Consider the following 26,763-nt stretch of genomic DNA (forward strand, 5'->3'; position numbering starts at 1 on the left):
TCATATTCCCGTGTCCTCCCTGGGTTGCTTGAAGGTTTTTTTTGGTTTTTTTTTTTTTTTTTTTTTTTTAATTTTTTTTTTTATTGTCAGCACTCAGCAATTAACAGCATTTCAGTAATTAAGAAGACTAGCAGTTTCAGGAGCAGGCATGTCCGTAAAAATGAAGAAGCTGTGGCAAGTCAACTTGAGAAAGATAGTAAAGGGAATCATGATTAGAGGTCTATTAAAAACCCCTTCTATATAAAATAATTACTGCACTTAAATTACTTTCTGTACTAAATCTCCCTCCACAATTCGTGGATTTGCTTTAATTAAGATATGTACAGGCCTTTTCTTCCAATGGTAAAAGCTTTGCAACTGTTAACATTTTTTTCATCAAAAAGCATTTAAATAGAAATTTCAGTAACCTTTTGATTAGTAAGAATAATATTAATTTTTACTGGATTATTGAAATATAAAAGAAGATTGATATTGAACAAATTGAAAAATAATACATAAGCAGTAAAACTTCTTGTAACATTGGATGATAAGAGTCTGCTGTGTCCTGGAATTCTGAATATCATTAAGAAATGCTGAGAATGGAATTTCCAAAGTGCATTTGAAGTAATACAATATTTATGATGATAAAGAATGTACCATATAATCCCTTGAGGCTCGTTGGCTGCATAATTAACATAAGTATAAATTAGATTTCAGTAAAATTGGATGACAATTTCATTTTTTTAGTGAAAAGACAAAGATTCTACCAAAAGACAAGTATCAGAAAACTGAGAATCCATAACTGCCTCTTTTCTAGTTAAGTAAAAATGACACACTATGATGTGTCAAAGAGGCAAAAATGGCAGGGGACAAAAGCTGCTCTTGTGTGGCTGATGGCTAAGAGCAGGAGATTGCTGACTGTGTGGTAAAAAGCAATTGCTGCAGTCATTGATGAAACGGTTTGAATATTGCACTGATTGATTGTTTGCCCCTGTGAACGTGTGGCATCCCATTAAAATGCTTAATCATCAAAGTCAAAAGTCACTAACTTATATGGAATCCAACTGAAAATGTGGACTTGCCAGCTCAAGTTAATTGTGCAGTAAGATTTGTGTATAGCCTTACATGTGGGCTTAAAAATTCCTTTTAGGAGTGAAATTAGAGGAGCCAAGTCATCAATATGTCAAGTCATTATATATTGCCTTCTCATCTGCATGACCTGCTATCATGACACCACCATCCCATTAAAATATATTCATTCGCTGGTGCTGGCCAGAAGTGACACTGATAGAGCAGGCATTAGTTTTTAGAGGCAAAACCAGTATACTTTTGAAATTAAATACAATTATTCACTACTGGCTGCTTGAGCCTTCTGACTTTTCTCCCAATATTGCTGACAGTCATCGTCATTTCCCAAAAGAGGGACTCTGTCACAGTTGAAATCAATAGGAGATTTGGCACTGCCTTAAGAATAGTCAGGGACTCCTTTCAATGGCTGAAGCCTAAGTGGATGTAGGGAATGAGATCTTGAAAAGAAGTGTTTAGCCTAAAAATTTAAGAACAGTGTTCATTTATAAGGTCCAAGTCTATGAAACAGTTTCTCCATGAGAAGCTGTTTTGGGATGTGTCTATGGATTGTCCATATGAAATAATCTCCTTGCAACATAACAGGTATTAAATGAGGTGGTACTTGGTGGCTCATTGAGCATAAACTCAAATTTTCCATAGTGTTTAAATCAACCATGGTTGTCTAGGAAGTTTTAAGTTGTTTTTTACCTGGTGGATCTTGAGACAGATGTTTTTATAAACTTTAATGCTGCCTGATAATTACTGTGTGTGAAATGAATAAAAATGCCAGATTATATTTTCATTTCTAACTATCATAAGCAATTATTGACTCCCCTGTCCTTGGCAGAGTGTAAAGATTTATTAGCATCAGAAATTAATATTGATCAAAACTAGGATGGTGGGTCAATGAATATTAAATGAAGGTATTTTCATCTTCCCAAGGTTAAAATAAGATTTCGCTCTGTGAATTCTGTCATCAAGGTTTTGCTTCTGGTTTCAGATATGCTGAAAATGTAATTGCAGAAGCAGGACTCTAGATATGCTTTCATTTGCAATGTTACATTTCAAGCAGTTTTAAAACAGATGGAAATGATTATCAAAATCATGCAAGCTGGTAAAAAAAAAAAAGGGAAGGGTGGGGGGGACTGAATCCTTACTGTACATTAAAGGCTTGCCTACACTGCTGTGTCATTTCTTAGCCCTGACTGATAGGATAGCAGATGTCCTGGTGGTGGATTATCTAATCACCTTCCATAAATACAGATTGGGTTTGTGCACCATGGCTCTACAGACCCTACTGATTCTGCATCACTTCCAGTCACAGAAGTCTTTTGCTGAGCTGGGAGGTTGTTAAGTTGCCATTGCCTCCACAGGTCGTGGTTTCTCCTATTTGTTCTTCAGGCTGCCTCTGCCCATCTTTTTTTTATTCTTTGGCTCTAGACTATTTTCCTACGAACTATAACCAAGACTGCTACCACTGATTGTGGTCCCTGACTTAAATCCTTTACTTTAATGTAGATGAACAAAACATCCTTATGAAAGCCAATTTTTTAAAATCTATTTTTAAGATAGTGTGAAAGAAATTGTTTGAAATATTTACTGCTACAAAACACTTTCACTGGTATATCTTGACATTTTGAAATATTAGTTTGTTAGGGTAGTTCAACAAATACTTTCAAGACTTACCTCTTGCAACCTTATGTTAGAAATTAGAAAGGTCACTGACTCCACACAGCCTTCCTGCAGTCCCTTTTTCTGCATGCCCTGAAGTCAGGAGAGGGAGGAGTCAGCTTTCACTGGCTGGAGCTCCTCGGTTATTTATCCTGGTGTTCTGGAAACTACTGAAGAAAACTGAGGACAAAAAGCAGCACATTTATTCTGCTCTGTTGCAGACTAAGTTTGTTTGAACTTGAACTTGTGTATTCCTACAAAATTAAATGGAATTTTTTTTTTTTTAATAGCCAACGGTAGTACTTCATCCTGCCTGCCAACTAGAAGATAGGAAAGTTTTACATAGCTGAGCCACTCTCCTGTTCTTGGACTGATTTTTGAAGCAATGTATTGACATGCTGGCACATGTATCAGGCTAAGTTAAAACACAATTTTGCCCCAGTAACATGCTGAATTAAGAGATGTGTTTTGTTCAAAGTCACTAATTTGATGAGAATTCTCTATTTCAATGTCACGTCTAAAAATTAAAGTACCCAAACTGAGTGCAAACACATGGGTTTGAGATGACAGATTTGCCTTTAATGCTCAACTTTGTTGTGTCAAGAAAGTCCCTGATTTGCATTCATTTCTTGTTCCGTTTCTTCATTCTGCATGTGTAAAAGCTTTAAAAGTCCCTTATTCTTGCTGACTTTCTTATCTTAATTTCTCTTTGATCCTTTTTTTAGTTCATTTTTCCATTTTAACCTTTCTCTAGCTGTACATGTTGTTTAAAGCTGTTACTCTCTCCAAAAAATCCCTTTCCTTTCCTCAAGATAATTTCTGTCCTTGAATAAAACTTTCAAAGTAGCTCAAGTCCCATATTCAGAAGATATAATTACTTAAAAGCCTTTTCACTTGAAGAACCATTGAACTAAATATTAAGCTAATCACTTCAAGTTATTTATGTTCCAAACTCATTTTTGTACTCTTTAAAATCTTGCTATCTTTTAATTTTTCCGGTTGTATCTAGTTCTTTCCTGTCTCCCTTACCACTTTTTTACTACATAGTCTTCTGATATTTTCATGTCTGTTTTCATTTGCCTCTCATATTAATTCCCAGGGTTTTTTGTATCTGTATCCTCTGTTTCATGAATTTTTCCTTTTTACCCACTGGCATACTCAGCCTTCCCTAACTTTCATCTGGTCTTTTCTTTTAAGTCTGTGCAAGAGCAATGGTGGTATCTTAACAAAGCAAGGGGAGAAAACAACACTGTAGCAGCCAAATCCAGTGTTTTATTCAGCTCCCCATATGCTGTTCACGAGACACACTTCTTCATATCCATCTTCCAGCTCATTTTCTTGAAATGCATGCTACACAAATGTCCCTTAAGAGAGAATTTGTGAACCTCAGCAAGGTAAGTTGACAGCCTCAGAAGAGAAAAATTTAATACCTTCATTAAGCATGGCTACAAGGCAAAGATATTCTTTCATTTCTAGTAAATTCCCCTAGCACCTTCTTTCCTAAGTTATGCTTTTTAAAAAACAGTATGAAATTATGAGTCTTTTTTTCATTCATGGTAGCCTTCTATGCTATAAATTACAGCCTGAGATTTTTAACCTTTTTATTCCTTCTACAGAGTCTGTCTTTAACAGCTTTTACAGTTGAAATAGTTATAAAGAATTATGTAATGAATTCTGACACTCCTTAAATTGCACTAATCTACAAAATTCATTATATGGATATCTTTTGTGGAAAAAAAAATTTGTATCTCTCCAAACCAAAGCATCACAAGGAAGTAGTAGAAATAAAAATTGGGTTAAGAGATTATTTACCCTAAATTAATAAGTGCTTTTCACTCCCAAAATAAAAGAGAATTAAGCCTATGTATCTTTTTCTTTTTCTGCATAGGACTATACCGTACATTATATTCATATGTTAGTATGAGATTGATTTCAATTTTAAAAAGAGTCCACATATTTTAATATGATACAGATTTATTGGTTCCAACTTGCCGTTTCCAATAGGAACACATATTTCTTAAATTAGGCCAAGACAGTTGATAGTTTTGTTAGAAAAGTGATAAAATTGACTTGATTAAGTTATGAATTGTGAAATATTCACGGGTGAAAGGTCTGCATCTGAGTCACGTCCTGGGGAGGCTTTGAAGGTGAAGGTTTCTGTGTATTCTAGCAAAGATGTGCTCTGATGGAAAAATGTCTCCAGGTGAAGGTTGGGCATCCTGGATCCAAGCTGTGAGTCTCTCTCTGACCATCATTTATAGCAGCTGGAGAGCTGGAGAAAGCAGGAATCTGGGGAATTAACTGTGAATGCAAGTATTTTTAAGGTTTGTTTCCTTATATAGAATTATAGGATAGTCTGAGTTGGGAGGGGCCTTTTAAAGGTCATCTAAACCAAAGCCCTCTGTACACATATGCCTTGCTGTAGATCTCCTCATACTTGATATTTTAAATATAATTAATACATTTCTTAATTTCTTCTACAGTAACATATCCTGGGTGTCAAGGCTGCCAAGCTAGAGGTATCTGATGACAAATCTTAAAATCAGGGACTGGGACAATTCTTGTGTTCTGGCATTGGCAGCAAAAGGCACAAGTCACTGTTGGAAGCAGGCATCCTTCTAATGTGGTTTTGAGAGAGTTTGGAGCTGGTAAGGCAAAGCACTGGTGTGAAAAAAGACTTTCTCTAGCTCCTTGACTTGCTGCTCTTCAGCACTAAGCTGCAGAAGCAGGGACAGCTTATGGATCCTCTTTCCAAAGATGTGGCTACTAAATTGGTCTGCATTAGTCCTGAGTTATTTATTGAGGAGCTTGTTACTTATCATTTCAGATTCCATCAATTACTGAACTGATAATATGCATTTCTGTCTGTCTGTTTCATTTCTAAAGCAGGGCAGTCAGATAGGATTTTTGGTAAGCCTCTATACATATTTATATGTATAAATTTAAAGTTGGCTTAGTAACACCTAGTGTAGTTTCAGCTGCTAGAAATCCTTTGTTTTTCACTATTTTAATTTTCTTCAGAATTAAAGATGCTTATATTTTTCATAAAAAGGAAATGATAGAAAAGAGTTTAAAAAAAAAGTGAATTTTACTCTAGATTTTTAAAATACCATTTCACTCTGTATAGGTGACATTTTTTCTATTTCTTTGTGTATAGCCATAGGAAAAAGGTATACTATCACGTCATAATGTCACAAAATGTTCTCTTATTTATTTCTATTTCTATAAATTTTTGAAATAATTGTGGACAGCTGCTACTAAGTAAAATATTCTCCCTTTTTTCTCCCGAGTGTCTCTTGGTCTGAAAACAAATTGGCAGAACTCTATGTTGAAATGTATATACATTTAAAATGTAAACATACCCAGCATGATCAAAAATAAATGTAAGGTAATACATTTTTAACTGTAAAAAATGACTAAAATGCAAGACCAAATTGTGAAAACCTTCATTTCCTTAAGCAAAACGTTAAAATTAAGATGTATTTACCCATGGGAATTTTCTTCAACAGTGAGCCATTTTCCTAAAAGTCTTGCTTTAAAAAAAATTCCTTCCCTTCCTTTCCTTCCTTCCCTCTCTTTCCTTCCTTCCCTCCCTTTCTTCTCTTCCTTCCCTCCCTTCCTTTCCTTTCTTCCTTTACCTCCCACAGAAGGGAAAAACTTACTACTAACTCAGCATACAAGAATACCTCTAAATCAAAGATTCCAGATGGTAATCAGAAACCTATACCCTAATGGAAAAAAAATCCCAAAAAACCAGAGACATAGTGGAACTGCATCTATATGCCACTACAGCACTAATGCCCTATGGTATAACAGGTATCGTGGTTATTTTGAACCAAAGAACATTGAACATGGTTTATCTGTGGCACAGCTTTATTCCATGTTCTACTTTAAATTCAGATGTTGCATGTCACAGCAACTGCTCCATGAACTTCTGAGTTTCCTGTACAAGCCCCAGTCCAGGCTCTCTGAGTGTGCAGCTGTTCAGTCAGTACAGAGCACTACAATTACAGTCAGTTTTACTTCTGCTGTGTTTAGTTACTAGGAAAAAATCACCACATGTTGCCCTCCCTTGCTTCATGGGAGAACATATGTGCTTTGAAGCAATGGTTCTTTTAACATCACAGTTTTCTCATTTCTTCTGTGCTGTGCTAGTGGATGGTGGGTATTTACCATTTTTCTACCTTCCAGGCTCTTCAGGCTAATTATAGATTATATCCTAGACTCCTTATTCACATGAATAGAATATTATTAATTTCATTTCTATTTGCAAAACTTTTTTTTTTTTTTTTTTAGAAATAAAAGGAATAAATATTTCTAGACATTCAGTATTCAGCTTTACATTTTTGAAAAAATTAAGCTGACAGAAGTTTCCTTTGTCCAATTCTGGCTCTTTTTTTAGAGCATGGAATGTCATTGGTAATCAGTGATTCATTTAAATGCTATGAGTGATTTGAGGGAAAAACTGTAGGGACTTTTTGTTGTTTTTCTTGTTTGGTTGCTTGGTTTTTTTTAAGGAAAGGAACTGAGAACAAAATTCAGAAATCTTAAACTCCATGATATGGACTTATATTGACACTCTTCAAGATTATTACAGATCTGAAAGGCTTTGATTCTGCAGCTATATCTGGCAAAACAACCTTTGCCTGAATAATGAAAGCATAAAAAATTTCAAGGTGGGCCACAGGAAAAGAATCATCTGCAGCACCAGAGACCATTAGCATTGGATATGATCACCTTAACAAACTAATAGGAAAAGGAGAAAACTTTATCTTCCAAGTCTCCTAAGTGAATTCTCAGTTTGGGCAGTGATTTTCAGTGTCTCTTTTCGTGGTGAATAAGTTCTCTTTCAGCTGCTCTCAGCTTCCCACTTTGTCCTCTTGTTCCTGTGTTGTGTGAGATACAATGGGCTGAAAATCTCAGAGGTTTTACCTGTACTGTTTTTCATTGTGCTGTGGCATGACATGTGACTCATTTTATTCATCTCTCTTAAAGATGATCATGGTCTTCATCCTTGGCCCTACTTCTTACTCAAAACCTTGCTGGACAGGTGTTAAGGAAAAACTTTTATCTATGTTTTCTTTTTGCTTCTCTGACAAATTGCCAATGAAACCAGTTTCACTGTACTTTAAAGCTTAAACTACAGTTGAAAAACAAAATATTCTGCAGAAGAATATCTTCTAGTATGAAGAAACACACTCCAGACACATATTTGTAGTATGAAACTGTTGTTCCAGATCACAGAACCAGAGGCAGTTGAGATTGTTAACGTGATTATAGCAGTAAGAGACAAACTCATGTGTACCATGTTGTTATAGCTCAGTAGGATACTTCAGCTGATTCTGCTGACTCCTGCATGTGATGCCTCCAGAGAGAGCTCAGGAGATGAAGAAAGTGGTTTTTGTATGGTGCACATTTCTTTTAATGATGGAAATGTAATTCAATCTAATTTCCTAGGAAGAGTTGCATTTGAAGCCTTGTTATCTTAATAAAGGAATTCGCAAAAGAAAGTTTTGTTTAAAACTGGAATTTTGCAGTCCTCTGCTTCTGGTGACTTAGTAAAATTTCAGATTATTTTTACCTCTTCTAAAAAGAGAAGCTGCTGAAAAGGAAAAGGAGTTTGGCTTTGTTGTTGTTTGTTGTTTTGATTTGGGGTTTTGTGTTTATTATTCCAAAGACAGTTATATGCATTATTTATGCCTGGTTCTCGTAGCAGCTTAAGATCAAAATAGCATCATTACTGTTTACTATTGGAAGAAAATCTAGAGTTTCATTTTGTAACTCTCACTGAGGTAAAAGGATTCGATCATATAAAGATTTCCAGCAGAACAGCATGTTCCCAAATTCAGTGCGTACTCTTCAGTCTACATATGTAGTGTTAAGAGGAGCTTATTGCTTCAGAGAACATATCTTTTCAGTTAAAAATCAGTCTTTATGCTCCATTAGTGTTTTTGCTTGCATCTGCTGTACAAATTGTGTCCTTTTTTATCGATTTTGTTCTTTTACCTTTTACTAGAGAAGCATGTCATGAGGCTTACGGAAGATCCAGGGTGGCTTGTGAGCACTGTAGTAAAAAGGACTGAAAGCTTTTCTTTCCTTCCTTATGGAATTCAGTGTTGAAACCAAGGCATTTAAGTACAGTTGTTGAAAACCTTCTGTTGTGAGCAGAGCTTGAAAAGAAAACAATACCATAGCGAGTCACTTGTTCTTTTATTGCCTCTCCCTGTGCAACCTGCTTTTAGCTGTTTATTTTATGCTGATTAAACAGACTCCTTTCATTAACTTCACTTCCTTAGATATTGTTTCTTCTGCAAACAAGACAAGTGCCAAAAATAGTCATCTTTTGAGCTTTGTTCAACCTGAACTTTTGCTAAGCTGTTCCCATGTGCTCTGTAAATAATAACTATAATGGGATTCTATTAGTCTAATCATTCTAGCACAGAAGGAGGATATTTAGTCAAGTCAAAAGCATGTTTGATAATACATGCTAGAGAAGTATAAGGAGCTGGTTAGTCTAAGAAAGAAAACAAAACATACTCATTTTAAACAAACCCACAGTTTTTAGACCCTTTTTCTGCTTCTCCTTTGCATTACCTTCCACCCTTTCATAAGTTTACATAATATTTCTAGGGCCTTCTTTTGAAGGAGAAAGTTTCCTGCCATTCAAGGTAATCTTATTTTTGTATGTTCCTTTATCCAAGATAATAGAATCCTATGGCATGTGCTGTGCAGTGCTGGGTAGAAGCCCAATTTCCCCAGGGAGAGTTATTTCAGGTTGACAGGGAAACTAACTAAACTAGCCATGAGCTGGGTCCTTCTGCACTTGTCAGGTTACTCAGGGTGGCTCAATGTCCCCTTGGCTCTGCACTGATGCAGCACAGAACCACAGTGCCGGGTCCCCTTGTCCCCCTGGCGTGAACCTGTCCTTTGTGCCAAATTTGGCCAAGCCAGGCTCTGTCCAGCTAGTGCCAGCGGCTGAGATGGGCTGAACTGATTCAGTGTTTGGTACTGGTGCTGCCCTGCAGCTGCCTGCTGCTACAAACTTGTCCTGTGAGCCTGGATTCATGTACCAGGAGAGAGTGACTGACACACAGAGCTGGAGTTGGGATGCATAAGGAAACAGGAGGTAGGCACGGATATCATATGTCACAAGTGTGTCACTACTGGGTCAGAGCCAGCTGCCCCTCTAATCAGTAATAAGTGGTAAATTAATAAGTTATGATATATTAATTCTTGTTTAGTAATACCTTGCCTTGTGTTTTCCCACTGTGGCTGGGGAGTATAATTTAGGAAGGAAAATAGTGTTATTTAGCTCTGAATTCCTTTCAGTCCTGGCAAACGCTGAGCATGCTGACCTTGATCAAACTGATTGTTTAAATACATGCTGGTCCAGTGGTTCCCCTTTCCTGCTTGTTAAAAGCATTGCCAAGCTCAAAATTAAAGAAAACAGTACAGTTCACTATTGCACTGTTATTTTCCTCATTTAACTGTTTAATTTGTATCACTGGCAGAAAAAAACCAAACCAACAAAACACATTCTGAGCTCTTTTACTCTATATATTCTCACTCCTGTACCTCTCACTACCTGTACATCTTTCACAGTGAATTAAAGCATGGAAAGTTTTTTTTCCACACTGAATCTTAAACTGTGTTTGGATATAAAATTGGTGTGCGCTTCCTGCAATGTTTCTGCTGTTCTTATTGCAATTTAATCTCACACTTCATTACTAACTATATCTATTCTAGACAATCCCATGTATTCTAATATAGATACTAAATTTTTTTAACTAGTCTTCTGGATTAAAGGGTTCTATACTGTGCCATCTAGAGTTTATCTGATTTATTTCAAAGTGAATGGGACTAATTTTAGGCTTTTCAGGTCTAAATCTTAAAAATCCTTTATTTCTGATTAAATCAAAGTGAAACTGTCCCTTATAGTAGTACTTTTCATGTAAGAGAATTTTTTTACATGTGTTAGTTAAGCAAACCCAAAATTAGTCTCTGTATATCAATGTATTCTTGAATTCACTGAATCACATCCAATAGAAACTCAAACATGTCTAAGAAGCGTTGAACCATCATTTCTTTATTGTCCTGGCTGCAGACTACAGTAAATAAGAGGTGCTTGAGTGTTTTGTATCTCCAGCAGTTTTGAGCAAGAAATACAGGATTCTTAAAATATATATGGAAGAAACTTTCCAAGTAACAGGTGTGTGGGAGAAGCTGGCTGAAATAAATAGGTAGACTGCAGAGCTTTACTTTGTATTTAGCTATCCAATCAAACACAGAGATATAGTTTAGGAGAAATGAGATAAGAATTTGAAAAATTAATAAAAGGCTTAGTTGACTTAAATCTCCTGTCAAGGTTAGTGAGAGATTTACTTTAGCTTTTACAGAAAAAACCTTTAGGATAATCTGGAATTATTTAAAACTAATAATGCATTTTATTATCAAGCCATCTGGGGGAGAATAAATACTATTATTATTAAGTCATTAATGAAAATGAATAAAGAAGTTCATAAAAACTTAACTGCATATGTTTTCCTACAACCCCTTTCTTTTTATATTTTCAATAAAGGCCTTAATGGTAGAAATCCTGGCTGAGGGCAAATTAAATTTTAGAAATACCTCTTATTTTCATGAATAACAAAGTTGGTTTAGAATTTGTAATCATTGAATCACCAGTACTAAGAAGTGAACTACAAGGCTCCTGCCCTCCCCTTTCACTTTCTTTCCACTCTCTGTCATCCTCATCACAGCTTTTCTCTGCCTGCTTCTGGCTTGTTGGAGAAGCTCAAGGGTGGTGGGTGTGGAACAAAGCTTGTCATTGCTGAAGTGTCACTCACAGCGGTTATCTAGGACTGGCATTATCAGAACTCATAAAAAACTATGAGTAGAGTGAGCTGCCAGCAGCAGGAAGAACAATATGAGGGCAATCCTGTGAGGAGCAGGGAGTGGAGCCACTTAGGTGTGGGAGAGTAGCAGAGGGAGGGGGTTTGTGGGTTTCTTGCTTGGATTATTTTGATCCATTTGTTCAGCCTAACTATTGAGTTGCTGAAGAAGCAGGGTAAATCACTTTGTTCCTCCTCTGCAGGGTGAGGAATGACAGCATTTCTGTGATGAGTCCATGGATCTTAGGTATAAACACTGAAAGAGGCAAGCAGTATTATTTTGTCAGAAAAAAAAAAAGAAAAAAATTCTGGACCAGATCTGAGGAAGGTTAACCACAAAGACCAGAATTAGGTGTAGCCTTGCTCATTCACCTCACTCTTAGCCCTGTGATACTCATAAGCTGTTCCTTAGTTCTGTACAAAAATTCTCCTATTCTTGAAGACTTAAGCTTGATGATTGCAATGAAATTCATTAAGAACAATGCTGGTATTCTAGACCGAGGTGAGCATGCTTTGCTGACACTTTCAACAAACCTGCATGGGAGATGTAGCTTGTTCCAAATTTTGGCACTCTAACGCAACCTTAGAGAACACTGAAAAATTGAAAGGAAATCTTTAGTTCTGTGATTTTGTCTTTTTCTGTAAATTCTGAAGAACTCTAATTTTCTGAGTGCAAAGCAAAATGTAGTATTTCCATTTGAAGTACCATATTTTTCTAACACCGTGCAAAAGTATATAAACAGACATACTCTTATTCTAAAAAGCTCTGAACAGACTGTTGAAGTTTCCCTCCCATTTTACTTGTCTGATTTATAGCTGGAGTTGGCAGCAATGTCTATAGCTAAAGTTTCTTAACACTTTCTGTTACCACGTCTGTTTTCAATTGCTTATAATTTTGCCAGCTTCAGCTGCTTCCCAGTGTTTTAAGACCTTTTGGCTTGGCCAGTGGTTTTGAGCTTTTATGATACTGGTGAGTTACTTCAGAAGTTTTATGGACCTCATCCTGAGCTGATCTAAATTCGTGTAACTTGAACACTGGGTTTAGCTATACTTTCCTGGATATAATGCTGCAGAAAGAAGCCCAGCTGGTTTTATTTATTTTTTAGAGAGTTGTGATGTGAATGAGAATGAGACAGACAGTAAGGAAAATTGGGAGGAAGTTGGGCTGGAAACTCTACAGTCATGACATGTAGTAACTTCTTTCTATTATTCTGCCTTTTCATGTTTCACAAGCATGTGGATTCCATTTGACTGCAGCCAGCTCTGCCCTTCATCAAGCTCAAATTTCGTGCTATTGCAAAAGCAAGCCTGAGGGGGTTATCCTAAAGGAGGAAAACTTCAATAAGTAACCTAGTGCATTTTTCACTGAATTCCTACACAGAAGAGGTGGTAGAAAAAGTTGCCTCATTTATTTAAGTAGTCCTGTACTTGTGCTCCCCAAAACTGAGCTCCCCTGTTTGCTGCAGGAGACGATCCTCTGGGATAACTGGATTCCTGCCGTTTATGTGCCATATCCCCATGTCTGTAGTAGGAGGTTCCCCTTCAGCATGGGTGCTAGAGAAGGCAGCATTTAGTGACAAATACTACAGTGGGAAGAAGTCCAGTCCAGCAGAGTGGGTTGTCCATTTCCAGTAATAAGATTGTATAGAGGAAGGGGTTCATATGTTTAGTGCCTTAATGGTTGATGTGGATTTTTTCTTAATTTCGTGAATGGAGAATGCTAATTTAATCATGAGAATTTTGAGTCCTGCAGTGGTGTTTTAGCCTAACAAAGTGTACTTAATCCATTCATCTTTCTTGTGATTTCAGCTTTTGGACTTGTTTTCTTAACATCTCTTTATCCTTTAGTGATCTTAAAACAGTATTCTGTTATTCTGAGTCTGTGCTTGCTCTACTGCAGGCATATATGGGTTAAAGCAGGGAAAGTCTCACTGTAGTATACTGTATTTATTTAATTCCCAGTACTTCACTGAAGGTGTCAGTATTTTCAAGGAGACTCCTGTGTTGCTGGAATTGTCAGTCTTATGTAGTCAGTGCTATGGTTAAAATACACATGCAACAAGTTAAAGAGGATACTTAATTAAATCCTTCATTAAGGTTTAGTTTACTTCTCTGAGCTCTTAGTGTATAGGGCACATGTAGTTAGTGATGCTGTAATGAAACCAAATTGTTGCAGTTTTTTCTTTTCAAAAAGGGCTGTGGGTAGAGCCTTGAACAGGGACTGAACCAGCAGCTTTTTTTCTTCCTGTTAGAAAAATCTTGTTTAGTTCGACCACATTAGAGACATTATGTTCTGTAAAATTAAGTAACTTACTAAGAAAATTTATTCAAAGGAAGGAAGAAGACATGCACAAAACCACTTTTGGGAGCCTGAGTCCACTATCGAGTGTGGCTCTCATGGTGCCAGTACTACTGTCCTGGCCTGACCAAGGACACACCGCGTGGGAGCAGAGAAGTTTTCAGTCAGTACTGCTGCTGCCTGGCAAACAGGTTTGAAAGCAGATTTCAGGCAGAATTTCTGCCCATGAAACTCCTTTGTGAAAGGTATTGAAGGCTAGTGAGTTTGTTTGGACCGACAAATCAATACTTTGATATTATCAGTGCATTCAGCTGCTCCTGCTCTGCTCCCCAGGAGAGCCAGTAGCAGAGTGATCTTTGTAAGTGGTGTAACTTTGTACAGGGAAAATCATCAAATTACCTGGGAGAGTAGCAGAGTTGCCTCTCAGGAGGCTCACTTTTTATTGATTTATAAAATATATAATGTCTAGATCTCAGACCTCCTGAATGTGTTTGATTTAACTGGATTCTTGAATAGACCATGTCTTCAGCTTGGTCTTTCAAAGACTGTTGCAATTTTTCCAAACACACTACTTTTCTCACTCTTTACCATTAAGGATTATGTTTCTTTTCCATGTCCTCTGATAAATGTACTTGTTAATTGGATGCATCTTTTAGTAATATTATCAATGTCTCTTGCTATAGGTGGATGCAGAACTTCAAACTGTAGGGTTCAGAAAAGCTGAACTAGTAGAATGCAAGATGGAGCAGATTTATCATCACTGATTTCTAGGTATTGAGGCCTGTTTTCAGACTCAATTTCAAAGTTTTGAATTGCTTGTATTAGTTTTCTTTTCCTGAAAGTTAGTTTAAAGGGAACTTCAGAGCACAGTTACTGTCTCTTGGAACACAGCTTTTCTGTCCGTGATCCATTTCCTCTGACTCTAAAGGACTCCAGCACACCTGGCAACCCCCTTTTGGAAGAGCAATCTGTAAGACTCATTCTTCTGCCTTAGAGTCATGATGAGGGTGGACTCCAGCTGGGCAATCTGATCTAGCTGAAGATGTCCCTGATCACTGTAGGGGGCTGGAACTAGATGACTTTTAAAGCTCTCTTTCAGTCTAAATGATTCTGTGAGTCTATGACTGCAGCCAGCCATGTTCTCTAGAGAGCCTTGCTTTACCAGTATATTCCATTTGCTGGTTCTCAGCTTTTGAAATTAGGTGAATTAGGATGTAACTGGAAAACAAGGGTGAAGCTGATCAAGCTGATGCTTGGTTGACCCCTCAGTAAACCAAAGCAATTCTGAGTGGAATAGAAAAGTAATAAACATTTGAGGGAACTAGTGATGAGCCATATCAGCTTGCTGTGAAGTCAGATCAGTACCACAGTCAGTGTGAGAGAGGCACAGGCACATGTCTGGTATTAAAAGAGGGATAATCAGGGGACAGTGAAGGAGTAGGTGAACTGTCACTTACAGTAGCCTTTTAGGTCAGCTGAGCTGTCTTGTCTGCCATGGCTCTTAATTTTATAGCCTTCTCATGCCAGCACAGACATGCAGTGAGGAGAGTGTGACCCACAATCTGGCCCATCTTGTTCCTGAGAAAAGTGTCCCAGAAGAAATAGAATTTGAGCTAGAAAGCAAAATCACTCTCTTAACAGACCGTGAAGTGCTGACAGGCTGCTTTTAAAACAAACAAAAGTCCAAACCACCCAAAACTCACACTTGAATTTGTAGTTTTTGGATTTAAACTACCCCAACACATGTAGATGCCTACAAAATATTACGCTTTAAGAATGTTTCAGGTCATTGGTCTGTTACTTGCAGGATTAAAAATCTGTCTTAAAAGACATTATGATCTGTCTGGAAGGCTGGTGAAAATGTATCCTTCTCGTAGCTGTTAATCTCCACATCTGCCCCTCTAGAATGCTTTCATGTGATCTGCCCCTGTTGTTTTTTAAGCTTATGTGACTGATGCTAGATAAAGATTATATAGATCAAATGGGAAAGAAGTATGATTATTTTACATACAATATAAAATTCAAAAAGCATGCTTTCATCTACCCACTCCTTTAAAAAAAAAGAAAAAGGTGGGGGGAGAAAGGTGTCAGACCTTATTCAGAGGATAATTATCTTCTCCTGCACAGTGAGTTATAGAAGAAACATTGAACTCATCAATATGAGAATATCCCCCCAAGTTATAATCTGGAAAAAGTAGAGGGTTGAAACTAAGAACAAAGGCTTGTCAGACTAAAATGGATACAGCTGTGTGTACAACTTTAATGCTGTTCATAAGGAATTATGCTAAGACTCCTACAAAACTAATCGTGTGATCACCAAAGTGGACATTTCTGGAATTTAGAAATACAACAATAGCAGGGGTGTGGGGGTAGGGGTTTTTCTCAGCAAATTTGAACACCTCATGCTTGTTTAAGTATGTTATACTACTGCTCCTTGCATTTTGAACACTGACAATCAGTTGGCCAATGTTATCTGTGAGCCTCATGTCTGAGACTGCAGCAGCTGTTGGGATGTTGGGAGGTGCACAGACACTGCAAGCAGCCCTGCCCTAAAACCTCAGAGAAGGGTGGTAGCTATTATTTGATGCAGTCAAGGCTTTTAAAAGAAAAACTTCTTCATCTCCAACTGTTTTTTTCTCTGTTTTGATAATATTAAGTAATAATATTATTGATAATATTTGATAATATATTGAGCTATTTCTTCTGGTAAGAATACTCAGGAATTCAAGACATGCAAAGCAAAGGAGGGATTCTGCTTGAGAAAATCACTTGCAAATTCCTGTTAATTTTGCATGCAATTAACGTGGTGTTGGCCTTTCTCAGCTCTAGTCAATATGATTGATGGATTTCTTTCAGGGTAGTCGATTTAGTTTATTGAGGACTTTTAAACAGTGACTGATAGCTCTGTAAGTCAAAGAATGAGTAGTTTAAAGGACTGTCAGAAGTAGTACTGAATATAAAATAGCATTCTTTTGAGATTGAAGTTGTACTAAAAAGTTTCATGAAAGCACTAAATCGTTGCAACTTTATGAGAAAGAATGTGTAGCCTGAAAGTTGTAAGTCTTGTTTGAAAATGCATTAGGTTGGGTGGGTTTTTCTGGTTTGTTTGTTTGATATCTGTTAGAATAAAAATAGCTTTGGTTTTTTGTATTCCTAATCCTAAATTAACATGTTGGAACAGTATTAAAAATAAAGTTAAAATCTTACTACTGGAAATAGAGTAGTACGTTTACCTGTCAGGAAACAAAATGTACAAGTCCTGACAATTTCTCTAATAGAAGTTACTTTTTACCAGATAGAAGGTATTTTTCAGAATGAAAGTGATAGGAGCCCGCAAACTTCTGTGGCTGTGGGATGTTGATTTCCAACACTTGCACAACTTCCTAAAGGTGTCTCAGTGGGGTGAATTCCACTGGCAGTCACAGAGTAGTCAAGGCAGGAAGGCACCTTTGGAGGTTATACCTGGTCCAATCTCCTGCTCAGAGCAGGGTCAGCCAGAGCAGGTTGTTCAGGGCCATATCCCATCAGGTTTTGATTATGTCTGGGGATGAAGAGGACTTCTCCAGGATTTCATAATTACTTACTTAAAATAAGCTCCGTTCTTGCTACTGATTGTTGTAAATATTATTGTGAATTTAGCTCTCCCCATGTATTGTAGATTGAATTCAGGTGACAAACTTGACCAATTCTGCCTGGGAGCTACACACAGTTTCACAAAATGTACTTTTCAGAATTGTACCTGACATTTTTGTGGGGATGTGGATCTCACAAGCAGCTGGGATCTCTTTAAAGGCAGAATGGACCACTAGAGGAAATGATCCAACTCATCTTTCTTTCTACTTTGGTCTGCAAACTTGGTTCTTTCCCAGTACCACACTTAGTTCTGCTGTGTGGGCACATCTTCAGCCATATACAAAATCTGGTCCAACTAAAAAGAAACTTCTGGGTTTCTGTTTTTGTATTGTGGGGTTTTGTGTTTGTGCTAGTTTTGTGTTAAGGGACTAAGATTTAGACCTCCATGGAAGCTGTTGAAAGGTTGAAGAGAAGCAGCCAAACTGTTTTTGGTGGGGTGAAGTGTCCCAAGAAATTCACCCTAAATACAAAGGCTACATAGCAGGCTTTTCATTCCTATGCCCTGCCTTTTTTCTTTTACTTGTATATTTTTGTTCTTTTTATTTGTCAGTCTTGATGTCCTTACAGTAATTGCCCCTGTGACCTTGCTGTGTTCAGCACAGGGCAGCCACAGGTTCCCCTCACAGAAGTGGCCTGGAAACCTCTCCCATGTCTGCACTGGGCACAAAATGTCAGTAGTTCCACTGAAAATGTAAAAGTATGAAAGATTGTGTGAAAAAAATTATCTTTACTTTCCCCCAGATTTTGAGGGGATGAAAATGTGGAGGTCTACTCCCCTTTTTGTGAAGATGCAATGAACATCACAAAGCAGACAGATATGTTTGTGCTCTTCAGGAAGTTTCTTCACCTTAACTAATTAAATGCACCAATCATTTTTTCTTTCTAAAAGCAGCATTAGGGTGCTGGGTTTTATGTCAAAAGACATCTGGCAGGCATGCAACAAATTAAAATGCTTTTCTTTCTTTTATTTCTTTCATAAGAAACAAAGAGTTTTCTGCTTTGTTCAAAATGTGCCACGCTATTCCCTGTGGATTTTCACGGCTTATGTTTTGTGACTCTTGCAATGGGGACAGTGATGGAAGTTGTGGAATTTTAGTCATTGACCTTAAGGCAGGTAAAAAACTCATAGGAATATTCATAAGGTATTTTGTATCCACCCAGGATTTCCATCTAGTAAAAGTCATCTTCTATCTTATTTGCCTCTAGTTGAAATAAATGCACAAGTCTGACAGTAAACAGAATATATGTCAACTATGTTGGCATTTGTACCTGCTAGTAATAGGTTCAAGTATAGGAAGATCAAGCTATTGGATAGCTAGGAAGTAGAAAAATGTTATTACTCCCTGTTCTACAGATTTGGCTCATTTATCAGAGTTCCCGCTTGTCCTTCTTTATGTGATGTTGCATTGCTAGAAGTTGATCAGTGACCTGCACAAATCAATGGGCTGCCTTTCCAATATTTGACAGGGGGGTATGGATGGGTTGCATGCCATTAGTGGGTTTGTCTGTGCTACTGATGAATATTCTTGACCACAAGACACCAGCAATCAGAGAACAGGAGGCAGCCCAAGGCTACTTTTCTGCCTTGACTCCATCAGGCTTGTAAGCTAAAAGGAGTGGCAGTGCAGGCTGATAATTTCTGATCTCTTCTGACATCAGTAGGCCCCGTGACTAAGTATGTGTAAACAAAGAGGGGTGGAGGAGGAAAAAAACTGGACACCGTAGAAAAAGGTTTTGTTTTTAGAGGTACTCCTTCTTTTACCTCCTTCAGATGTACTTGTGTAGAAACCTGCTTTATTTTACAGGAGCCTTCCTGCCATTTGTTGCCTGGTGTTGTTTACATGTTCCTGGTATATTTCACTGTGATCTTGATGTCTGTGAGTTTCCATGATAATTTAACTGTGAAAAGGCTGTTCTTCAGATCATCAACCTGTTAGTTTCAAAGCATTAGAGTGTGTTAAGGGCTTCACTTTAAGAAGTAATGTATATTTATAAATCACTTTGAATTGGGTGAGAGTTTTGGCTCCAGGGACAGGGCTTGTTGGGGATTCTTAGGTTCTTTATTAGACTAGGTGACACAGTTGGAAACTACAGATTCCTTGGCTGTCAGGCACCAAGGTCAGAAACAGAAAACTTTAAGCTAATCACAGAAGAGAAGAGTTGCTTCAAGCTTAACTTAATTATATTAGGGAATTAAAGAGAAAACTCTTGTTGGTAGTTTTTAGAGCAGAGGTGAATGTGAGCAAGTGGAGACTTGATAAGGTCATAGAAAATCTTTAATGCTTTGTAAATTATAAGTACTGAGAAGAGTGTAATGCTTTTAATAGCAAATCTCTTGCTGTCAGGAAGAATAGTTCTGAGACCAAAGAGCTACCAAAGGCTGGCTTCCTCAGTCTCTTAAGACATGTAGACTCCCATTCATCCCTGCAGCTTATCTCCCTGCCCAATTTCTACTACATTTTTATTAAAGTCAGTGCTATTTGCACTATCTTCATATATTCCTTAGTAAACTTTTAAGCTATCCTGAAAATTTGTTATGCTTTCACTAGCTCTTAAAAGCAACAGGTTTTGCAACAGACTGATCCTGTTTGATCAAAGAGAAATCATTTAGACTAAAATGTTAGTGTTAAAAAAAAAAATATTATTGCTAGAGGCTTCTTGTGAGTGTTCTGTTATTTCTACAGTTCTAGAAATACACACATTTCTACAAAGAAAAGAAAAAACTATTTCATCACTTACCATCTAAATTATACAAAGACATGGTTATTAAAAAACAAAAACAAAAACAAAAACAAAAAAAAAAAAAACCAAGAAAAAAGTGTAACCTCTTCTAAATGACTAAATGAAACAAAACACAGATGGGTCTCTGCTTTGCCTTTTAGGAGAATTAGGGAAGAGAACATCAAGCAGCCATAATTTTTTATTTGCTAAATTTAGGCATGTAAAGACATTAAGTAAAGTAGTTGTTCAAATACTCTTTCATTCATGTTATATTTATAATGAGCTTCATGCAGGTGGTATGAGCTAGGAATTTTATATGTTTATTGATGGGGAGAAAGAACTGCAATAAAACAGTATAGTCCAAAAATAATTAAAAGAAATGCTGTAAATTAAAAAACAGTTGTTGGTGACTACTCACTTTTTAAAACTAATTTGACTGAAAAACTACAGGCAATTAATAAGAACCTGACAAAGTGTTAATGTGTGTACTATAGGGCTGCCTAGAACTTCTGACATAGCTGTAGAGACTCCAAGGCAGAATTTTGATTACTAAAAACTTTATTTCCCAATAGCACAGAACCATTTTCCTAGATCTTCCCAGCTTTGTGAGTAAAGCATATCTTTAGGATGGTTTTGCTTAAATCACAGTATCATAGAATGCTTAGGTTGAAAGGGATCTTTAAAGGTTATAAAATCCAGCCCCTCCCTTCAATGAGCAGGGCCATCTTTAAGTAAACCAGGTTGCTCAAAGTCCCATCGAAACTGACCCCTTGAATATTTCCAGGGATGGGATAATTTTCTGTTCCAGTGTTTCACCACTTTCCTCGTGAAAATTTAATTGCTCTTATCTACTCTGAACTGACCCTCTTTTAGGTTAAAACCATTGCTATCTGACTCATTCTGTCACTACAGGCCCTACTGGAAAGTCTCTACTTTGTTTTTTGGGGGGAGAAGTACTCTGGCATGTTTGTAAATTAAAAGCTCAACATGGCTTGACAACGTACATTTGCAGCCCAAAGGGCAACCATAACCTCCATGTGCTGGGCTGCATCCAAAGCCCCGTGGGCAGCAGGGCAGGGAGGGGATTCTGCCCCTCTGCCCCGCTCTGCTGAGACCCCACCTGCAGTGCTGCATCCAGCTCTGGGGTCCCAGCACAGCAAGGACAGGGACCTGCTGGAGCCAGCCCAGAGGAGGCACCAGGATGATCAGAGGGATGGAGCAGCTCTGCCATGAAAACAGGCCAAAAGAGTAGGGGTTGTTCAGCCTGGAAAAGAGAAGGATTTTGGGAAACTTTATTGCTGCCTTCCAGTAAAGGGAGGTTACAAGAAGGCTGGAGAAGGACTTTTCACAAGGGCATGCAGTGACAGGAAAAGGGGGAACAGCTGTAAGACGGAGGGCCACAGTAAATTCTCCTTGTGGCCTTCTGCTCTCCATGGTGAAGAGCCCAAATGGTCTCAGCCTTTCCTCACAGGAGAGGTGCTTCATCCCTTTGACCATTTTTGCAGCCTCCTTTGGACCTGCCCCAACAGGTCTATGTCTGTCTTGTTCTGAGAACTCGAGCTAGACATGGTATTCCAGGTGGAATCTTACCAGGGTGGGACAAGCCACAAAGTCCTCTAAAATTGTCCAGTAGACTAAAAAAACATCTACGTGTTTTGTGAAAATGAAAATCATAAGAGCTCAGTGAAGGAGGTCTTCTGTTTGTAAACTTACTGCATAAAGGAACAAGAAATTGGACAAGAAATTGTCATTTTCCATAGAATACGGCTTATGATCCTTGGCTATCATTTTATAAGCTACTATCTAAAATTATCAAAGCATATGTGCCTCCTTGTGCATACTGTAAGTTAAAAATAGATTTTCAAATGCATTGTGTGCCACTAATCCAAAGAAGACATGTTTCTGCTTCTAAGCAGATACCAGTTAAAGAAATAATTAGAAATGTGTGTGTATCTATAGGAAAAAAAATGGATAAAATTCCTTTTATTTACTTATGTAGGAAGAAAAAGGCTTGTTTCTTGTTCTGACTTCCAGGCTCTAGACTGCACAGATGTCAGCATAGATTATTTTTGGTGGAGTCCAAAAGTGACCGAAACTATTTATAGAACAGAATTATTTGGGTATTTCACATCTTCCCTAATCAAGGATTTTAAAATCTTTTTTTTTCTCAGTTTATTTTTCTACCTTTATTTTCAAGGAGACAAAAAAATGTGGAACCTCTGTAAGAACCAGAAGTACCTCTATATTATTAGAGTTGCTTCATTTTTGCAGCAATATTAAGTTACATAAATATTTCTCTCACATCAGCAGAGTTGATGGGAGAGACTGAGGGCAATGTGAAATGCAATCCTGATTCATCGCCAGGCAACTTAAAGTGTGATTTCTTTGATTGTCTCCATGAAAACTGGTAGCAATATATTATCATACACTTATTTAAAAAAAAATGAACAGTGTGGCTCAGAAAAGGTGGACAATTAATTAAATGAAATGCTTGTTCATCTTGCAGGTCATGCAGTTAATTGTGCCAAGATTTGCTTTGAAATCATGCATGCCTCAACTTGGACTTTTTGCCTCCCTGGAGAATTCCTGAGGTCTTAGTGTGCATCACGCTTCCTGTGGATGCTGGGCTAATGCTAGCTAATCCTGTTAGCTTGTACAATAGATACAGTGAGATCTGGAAATTGGGATCTGTGTTCAGAAATTGGGATCTGTATTCAGTAGATCTGTGCACCAGCAAATTGAAATCTTTGTGGCTCCCTGAAAAGGAGAGTAAAACATGGTTAAAATTAGTATCATGCACTTCGATACTTCAGACTCCACAGGGTAGAGGAATAGCTGCAGCTAGGATTAAAGTTTTTTCAGGTACTTGTAATACACTTCAGCTGTAGAGTGAAACTGTGCTTAAATGAATTCTGTGCTTTTCAGCTTCTCATGTTCCTGCATATATAGGAATCTATTTCTTTAATCCAATTTTCCTTTTGGATTTTATGTTTTCTTATATCAGACCAGTGTAATTACTCAGGGTTGGTTTGGATTTTTAATTTGTTTTAGACAGTGCAGAAATATCTGTCAGTTTAAGAATGCTGAATCTTAAACTTTCAGAAAATGCCCAGACAGGTCAAAAAGCAATCCAAAATTTTATGGTATCTCCGAGAGTTTCAAATAGAATTTTAATATATAAATATTCTGTTGCAAATGTATTAAATTCCTTATTACTTGTACTGCAACATATTGCACTGCAAGCATACATGTTATTAATGACTGTGGGTTTTTTTTCCTGAAGAACTTTGAGATTAATTCTTGTTTATATTTATATATATGTTTCCTGTGATGATTGCACAGAATGAGGATTTAGAGTTTTGTAAATACTTGTGAGTGAAGTCAGGGTTTCCTCACATTGACCAAGCCAATTGGTAAATGTGAACCATTGAGTCCCCAAAACAATGGCAAAGGGACTTGTTAACAACAAAACAACTCTGTATTCGGTGAAGAACACACAGGGCAAAGTATGTTCTTGGCTCCATCCGAGCTGTTAGCTTTTCCTCTCTCCCTTCAAAGCAAGAAAAAGAGGTTTTTCAATTTTCTGTTAGCATTCCTTCTTTACAGGATCAACATCACTCCAGTATAAAAATGATGGTCATACACAAAAATCCAGCAGGATCAGGAGATCTGCTATAATGACTACAAATAATATAGTAAAATATATTAGTATAATTTATAAGAGAATAGAAGACCTTCTTCCCCTTAAGCAGGCTGTGACAGAAAAAACAATCTGTGATTTTAAATAAAATTAACCTCCTTTAAATTGAATTAACTTTGTTTTTTAATCTGGGTCACATTGCTAAAGCAATGGTCTTTATATAGTGTGAAGGCTTAAAAATAATAAATACAGATGCAGAAATGTGTGTCCCATAAGCATTACATAGGTTTCATTTTACTATGTCTGTAGAAGTGAAAACTATTTCCTTTCTCTTTGTAATGCTTTTCAACCCCCACATTCAACAAGGACGGAAAGAAGGTTGGGTTTCCAAGGATGTTCTTTAGAAAGTCACTTATTCCTGGTATCATGTCTCACCAATTATTAGCACAATACCACAAATATCTCCAAGGTTTTGTAAGCCCTTTGGTGCAGGATGTATAACAACCATTTAATAACCATTTCTATACAAAGCCTTCAGGTTGTAAAGGCATACAGAGCTGAAAGGAATGGAAAAGGAAGCAACTTAAGAAGAAGCTAAAATATTCCATTTGTAAATCACTGGTGTTTACCTAAAATGGTATTTGTTGAAGGTCTTTCAGGGTAATATTTTAATGGCAGAGTTTATTTAATCCAAAGCTGGATTGGTTCTCAAAAGTGAGAACTTTTGTTATTCTTTTATGTCTTCAAGAACAAAGGTGAAATTTACAGATTCATTTTTTTTCACAACCAGATCAATTTGTGTAAGACTACACAGCACTAACAGGGATTTCCATTTCATATAAGAGGAAGCTGCTGGTGATCAGTGGGTGTTTACTTGAGGTGACTGTCAGAAAAGATACCCCACTTTTTCTAGACTTGATGTTCACTGACAAACCAGTCTTCAGGGCCTCTCCAGCCATTGACCCATTTTTCTTGGCTTCCATAAAGGGAAGTGAAGTCAGTCAAAAGTCCATTGCCTTTGTGCAGTTTCTGGCCTTTAGCAATTCTCTTCTCAATTTTTTTGTTCCACTTGTCTTGTTAGTCTGGAGAACAGAATTATTTGGGTATTTCACATCTTCCCTAATCAAGGATTTTAAAATCTTTTTTTTTTCTCAGTTTATTTTTCTACCTTTATTTTCAAGGAGACAAAAAAATGTGGAACCTCTGTAAGAACCAGAAGTACCTCTATATTATTAGAGTTGCTTCATTTTTGCAGCAATATTAAGTTACATAAATATTTCTCTCACATCAGCAGAGTTGATGGGAGAGACTGAGGGCAATGTGAAATGCAATCCTGATTCATCGCCAGGCAACTTAAAGTGTGATTTCTTTGATTGTCTCCATGAAAACTGGTAGAAATATATTATCATACACTTATTTAAAAAAAAATGAACAGTGTGGCTCAGAAAAGGTGGACAATTAATTAAATGAAATGCTTGTTCATCTTGCAGGTCATGCAGTTAATTGTGCCAAGATTTGCTTTGAAATCATGCATGCCTCAACTTGGACTTTTTGCCTCCCTGGAGAATTCCTGAGGTCTTAGTGTGCATCACGCTTCCTGTGGATGCTGGGCTAATGCTAGCTAATCCTGTTAGCTTGTACAATAGATACAGTGAGATCTGGAAATTGGGATCTGTGTTCAGAAATTGGGATCTGTATTCAGTAGATCTGTGCACCAGCAAATTGAAATCTTTGTGGCTCCCTGAAAAGGAGAGTAAAACATGGTTAAAATTAGTATCATGCACTTCGATACTTCAGACTCCACAGGGTAGAGGAATAGCTGCAGCTAGGATTAAAGTTTTTTCAGGTACTTGTAATACACTTCAGCTGTAGAGTGAAACTGTGCTTAAATGAATTCTGTGCTTTTCAGCTTCTCATGTTCCTGCATATATAGGAATCTATTTCTTTAATCCAATTTTCCTTTTGGATTTTATGTTTTCTTATATCAGACCAGTGTAATTACTCAGGGTTGGTTTGGATTTTTAATTTGTTTTAGACAGTGCAGAAATATCTGTCAGTTTAAGAATGCTGAATCTTAAACTTTCAGAAAATGCCCAGACAGGTCAAAAAGCAATCCAAAATTTTATGGTATCTCCGAGAGTTTCAAATAGAATTTTAATATATAAATATTCTGTTGCAAATGTATTAAATTCCTTATTACTTGTACTGCAACATATTGCACTGCAAGCATACATGTTATTAATGACTGTGGGTTTTTTTTCCTGAAGAACTTTGAGATTAATTCTTGTTTATATTTATATATATGTTTCCTGTGATGATTGCACAGAATGAGGATTTAGAGTTTTGTAAATACTTGTGAGTGAAGTCAGGGTTTCCTCACATTGACCAAGCCAATTGGTAAATGTGAACCATTGAGTCCCCAAAACAATGGCAAAGGGACTTGTTAACAACAAAACAACTCTGTATTCGGTGAAGAACACACAGGGCAAAGTATGTTCTTGGCTCCATCCGAGCTGTTAGCTTTTCCTCTCTCCCTTCAAAGCAAGAAAAAGAGGTTTTTCAATTTTCTGTTAGCATTCCTTCTTTACAGGATCAACATCACTCCAGTATAAAAATGATGGTCATACACAAAAATCCAGCAGGATCAGGAGATCTGCTATAATGACTACAAATAATATAGTAAAATATATTAGTATAATTTATAAGAGAATAGAAGACCTTCTTCCCCTTAAGCAGGCTGTGACAGAAAAAACAATCTGTGATTTTAAATAAAATTAACCTCCTTTAAATTGAATTAACTTTGTTTTTTAATCTGGGTCACATTGCTAAAGCAATGGTCTTTATATAGTGTGAAGGCTTAA

General features: G+C 37.1%; 1 protein-coding gene across 8 annotated transcripts in view; it reads left to right on the forward strand.

Annotated features, from left to right (window-relative positions):
* ROBO1 (roundabout guidance receptor 1) overlaps positions 1-26,763 on the forward strand; it is a 704,028-nt gene that overhangs the window by 269,707 nt on the left and 407,558 nt on the right. The gene's annotated exons all lie outside the window — the stretch shown is intronic.

The sequence above is a fragment of the Corvus brachyrhynchos genome, unplaced genomic scaffold, assembly GCF_000691975.1.
Source record: "Corvus brachyrhynchos isolate BGI_N302 unplaced genomic scaffold, ASM69197v1 scaffold152, whole genome shotgun sequence".
NCBI classification, from domain to species: domain Eukaryota; kingdom Metazoa; phylum Chordata; class Aves; order Passeriformes; family Corvidae; genus Corvus; species Corvus brachyrhynchos.